This window comes from Cornus florida, unplaced genomic scaffold (assembly GCF_030987335.1).
Source record: "Cornus florida cultivar Cherokee Brave unplaced genomic scaffold, ASM3098733v1 CherokeeBrave_3.0.0_Hap2_Chr01, whole genome shotgun sequence".
Classification (NCBI taxonomy): domain Eukaryota; kingdom Viridiplantae; phylum Streptophyta; class Magnoliopsida; order Cornales; family Cornaceae; genus Cornus; species Cornus florida.
Window position 1 is genome coordinate 64,572,149 of NW_026775571.1, and position 5,507 is coordinate 64,577,655.

Here is a 5,507-nt window from a genome sequence, read left to right on the forward strand (position 1 = left end):
TATGCATGACTACACAAAAGGGCACAATGTTGAAAAGTTTTTATGTTTTTCATTTAATGAAAGCATGTAAAGAAATAAAAATGCAAGAAATATGCATAATGATTGATAAGTTTAACGTCTCTAGCAAGACGGAATACCACCATTGATATTTTTTTTTTCGATCCATCATACTATGATCGATCAAACCTTGATCAATCCAAAAGTTCGAACGATATACAGAGACCTGAATATCTGCAGAGAAATTCGAACGATGGGACAGAGACCTAAAATTTACAGAGCTTCAAAATTTTTCTAAGTATAGAATCTCGATCGATTATGAGGGGCACCTGGATCGATCGAAATAACTTGGAACGATTGAACAGAAAGTTCGCATGATGGACGGAAACCTAAAAATCTATAGAGAATCTTGAACGATGGGACAGAGATATGAAATTTTCAGAGCTTCAAAAATTTTCTAAGTGTAATAGTGCGATCGTTCACAGGAACACTGGATCGATCGAAGGTTGCTTGGAATGATCGAACAGAAAGTTCACACGATGGACAAAGACCTGAAAATCTGCAGAGAATTGACTGCAAAGATGTTCGATTGATTGAGGATATTTTGTGATCGATCGAATAGGCACTAAATGCCTAATTTGGAGATGAAAGTGCAAACATTCCCTATCAAAACCTCAAAACAACATAGAAGATCCAAGGTTGTATCTAGACGACACAAGAATAGTAAAAATAAAAAGAAATGAGGGTGGAATTGGGTTGGAAAACCCTATGAAGTACTAGTGTTTAATGTATCTAGCAAAACATTGGGCTCTTTTAGCCCGGATCAAAGATCTTTGTAGGTACCCCCTTCTTGATGGGGTGAATGGAACTTTGAACCCCACCCAACAAACCATTCCCTAAGGAAATTATTGGATTTGGTTCAAGTTCTTTTAATGGCTCTTGATCAACAAAACTTTTGGGCTTCCATATCCGTTCAACATTGGATTTTAAAACAACATCTTTTGAAAACTCTTTCAAAGGCAAACCATTTGGATTTTCAACACAAAGTAAGAACTCATTCTTTTCAAATTCATTCGTAAAACATTTTTCAACAACACAAATATCTTCATGTTTGTCCATAGAGTTAGAGGTTGGATTAAAAATGTTCGACTTCACTTTCATGTGACCAAATGAGATCTTCATTATCCCCGTCTTACAATTGATGTTGGCATTGGTGGTAGCCAAGAAAGGACGGCTAAGGATAACGGGAATTTGGCTCTTAGGATTTAGGACCGACTCTGTGTCAATGACAACGAAATCGACTGGGAAGAAGAACTTGTCAATTTTAATCAAAACATCTTCGATGATACCCCGGGGCTTCTTAATTGATCGGTCTGCTAGTTGTAAAACTACCGACATCGGCTTCAAATCACCTAAGCCCAATTGAACATAAACCGAATAGGGTAGAAGATTCACACTAGCTCCTAAATGCAAAAGAGCCCGATTGATAACATGATCACCAATAGTGCATGAAGTGGTTGGTGAGCAGGGGTATCAACATCAATTTCAAATCACCCCAGCCCAATTGAACATAAACCGAATAGGGTAGAAGATTCACACTCGCTCCTAAATCCAAAAGAGCCCGATTGATAACATGATCAACAATAGTGCATGAAGTGGCTGGTGAACAGGGGTCTTTGAATTTTGGGAGGGTGTTGTGTTGTAAGATAGAGCTCACTTATTCGGTTAAAACAACTTTTCTCGGTGCTTGGCTTTTGTTTTTCCTCTTAAGGGTGCAAAAATCTTTAAAAAATTTGGCATAAGCCGAAATTTGTCAAATTGCATCCAAGAGAAGAAGATTGATTTTTACTTGCCTAAACACATCAATGATTTCATTAGCCTTGTTTTGTTGCTTTTTAAGAGAGGTGGATGCTTTTAAAGCATTCGGAAATGGAGCTTTAGGCTCAAAAGTTTTTTCAAAAACATTTTTTGAAGCATTTTTAACAATGGGATTTTTCACATTCAATAAAGGAGGAGTGGGATGTGAGACGGGACGGGGTGTCAACACTAGGTTGCACCAGTTCACTCTCTTTATTGGAAACACCAACTTGGTTGTCAATAACTCTCCCACTTCTTAAAGTGGTCACCGCATTCACATGTTCAAGTGTATGACCTTCCGAAAAGGAATTGGTCTCCATAATGAATTGTTGCTTCGGTTGGGGATTCAAAGGCATTTTTCCTTTCTCCTTGCATTCAACGTGCTAACTATTTGCCCGACTTGGGTTTCTAGTTTTGCAATCAATTGGGAGTGGAAATGAAACAATTAAGTATTTACTTCCAAAGTACCCAAATCGGATAAAACTTTCTGTTCAAATGCGAAACTTCTTGAGTTACCTTAAGAATATAATGATTGGTTTGGAAAATGAGAGTTAGAAAATTGATTTCCATTTGATGCTTGGTAAGATGAACGATAACCTTGGAAACCTTGGCCTTGCATAGGGGGCGGAACATACTTGCTTTGGAAATCACTTTAGGGAGGGTTTGAGCCTTCCCCTTAGTTTTTTCAAGAAAAATTTGGATGGTTCGTTAACTCGGGATTATAGTGAGTCCTATAGAGATTATTCCCTTGGTTAACAAAAAGGGCATTAACTTGCTCATGGTGTTCACTATACGCATGTCCATGAGGACAATTGGAAGTAGCATGCAAAACACTAAAACAAGTTATGCATGATTCATTGGAAGGATGATGGGCATGATTAGGTGAGGAAGACACTTGATTAGCCGAGTTTTGGCTGATTAAAAATTGATCAAACCATTGGGATAGAGACTTTACTTCGGCGACTATTTCATTAGAATGATCAACTTGATACAAGCTTACATTCTTCCTTCCATCTACATGTCTACCATTTTTAGATGATAAAGATCGGTACATTGAGTTTTCCCTCATGCTCTCATATAAGCGCTGCACATCATCTTCATGCTTATCAAGATAAGATCCACCAATAGAAGCATCAACCATACCATAATAGTTGTCCGACAAATTTTCAAAGAAGTATTAAACTAATTGCCATTTAGGAATGTCATGGTGAGGACATTTCCTAAGCAAATCATTTAATTGTTCCCATGCTTCATGAAACATTTCCCCATCCCTTTGTGAGAATTCACGAATTAAAGTTCTCATTGCATTGGTCTTAGACATCGGATAGTACTTCTTTAAGAACTCTTGTTGCATCTCTACCCAAGTAGTTATAAAAAAATGTTTCAAATTGTTAAACCAGTATTTTGCTTTATCTTTTAAGGTGAAAGGGAAGAGTTTTAACCTCAAAACTTCTTCTGACATGTCCGTGTATTTCATGGTGGAACACACTTCAAGAAATTCATCCACATGCTTATAAGGTTCTTTATTAGGTAACCCATGGTAATTAGGAAGCATTTGAATTTTTTGTGGTTTAATCTCATAATGTTGTGCTTTAAATGGAGGGAGTTGAATGCATGTTGGTGCATTATACTCATTAAGCACATAATGGTCTCTTAAAGCAATGGGAGGATTCACAACCGGTGGCTCTACATAAGCCCCATGATTTGCTTGAATAACGGGGTGTGGAGGTGGTAGTACAAAAAACGGCCTTGGTATTTCCATTGGAACTTGGCCTTGTTGTTGTGGAATGAAAGGTCTAGGCATTCCTAATGGTACTTGAATATTATCATGTTGTTGATGCACATTAGGGTGAAGAATGCCTTGTTGGTCGATGCATGCACAATGCAAATCAAAACAAACAACAACTCAACAACTAGCAAGTAGCAAACACTTCTCCTCCGCAACAAATCAATTAACAACAAACCTCCACATACATTGATTCCATACTCCTATGTTTTCAACAAATACAAGAAATACATTGCCTCCACGCTGGGCGACGATTTAACTAATGAAAATAATAATTGCCTCCACGCGGGCCGACGATTTAACTAAGCAAAGGGAGTTAAAATAGCTCACAAAAGGTCCTTAAGCAAGTTCAAAATATTTTTAGCTTTTTGCTATGCTTCGCTTTGTAAATTTTTTTATTTTTATGCTTTACTTAGCTTAGCTTGCTTCTTTGCTTTGAAGTTCTTTTGTTTTGTTTTCCTTGACTCCAAGTACCTTACCAATTAAGAACAAACACAATAAGTAAAGAAAGTAAAAACTAGATCAAATGAGTACTAATTCTTAATTAATTCCAAATACAGCGTTGCTCATCCCCAGCAACGGTGCCAAAACTTGGTGTGCCTTTCGTCGCAATGACAACCAATGCTTGAATTGTGATAAAATGTGGCCAAATTTAAATTTATAAAATTTCACTACCATTACTAACTACCAACGTAGAAAGAGTAAGTAGGGATTTTCCCAAGGGATGAGGAAGGTATTTCAGAATCAATATTGGATTAGTAAGTCGAATGATCAAGAGAGGGTTTTGTTGGTTGAGTTATACTACAATTTAAGCTAAAATAATGCAATGTAAAACAACTAAACAAATGAGATATAGAGAATGAGAGATGGTTCTTGGGACATAGAGTTCACCACTAAGCCTTGTCTTCTTAGACATTCAACATTTGATAAATTAAGGAGATTATATGTTGTAAACAAAGTGTGTGTTATTAATTCGAATATTAAACTTGAATGGCTAAGTGAGCATACATTGTCTAATCAATCTAATGAATAACACAACATATCAAATTAAGCCATTAATCATTCCATAAGCCCACAACTAATGCATACTCAAGAATTTAGAGAAATATACTACTTGTACTAATAAGCATGGATCATCAAACAACAAGAATGGGTTGTCCACTTATATAGGAAATTAAAGCAATTACACTATAACTATGCTAATGACATGAAAATTAAACTAATTAAACTAAGGAGGTGGCATAATCCATCAAGAAATAAGTATGAACTATCAAATAAACCACAAGAGTAATCCATTAAGCACCATGCCTTAACCCACACTAGACATGCATCAAATGTAAAGAATCAAGTGTAAAGCACATGACCATTCATTCTTACACACATAGACATATGAATAAAATTAAAAGATCAATTGGAAGTATTAAGCTACACAAATTATATAGAAACAAGATATATATATATATATATATATATATATATATATATATATATATATATATATATATGAGGTCAAAATAAGAATTACAACACAAATCTCCATTAAGTACAAACATCAAAGTCTAGGAGGCATGCTTAGGGCTATCTCTAGCCCCAAGAGAATAGTCTAGCCACTCATGGTTGTTGTCATCCAACCCTTAAGGGATCTCTCCATGGTTAAATTCATCATTCTCCTTTGGTGTTCTTAGTAGAAACCCTAGAAGAATGGAAGAACTTTCCCAAAATGTATTTCTCTCTTTTATCTCTAGCCAATTCTCTCTTTAACTAACCGACCTCTTTACTAAAAATAACCAAATTCCTTATATAGGTAGCTCAAATGTCACGTCTAATGGTCAGACCTCATGCACTACGACTTCCAAATGATTGCATC

The 5,507-nt window shown here is 36.1% G+C and overlaps 1 non-coding gene across 1 annotated transcript; it reads left to right on the top strand.

The window, feature by feature from the left end:
- Positions 1–3,053: 3,053 nt before the first annotated feature.
- On the top strand, positions 3,054–3,160 carry LOC132282563 (small nucleolar RNA R71). The gene has a single exon (XR_009471799.1). It is a non-coding gene; the product is annotated as a small nucleolar RNA R71 (small nucleolar RNA).
- Positions 3,161–5,507: the final 2,347 nt, after the last annotated feature.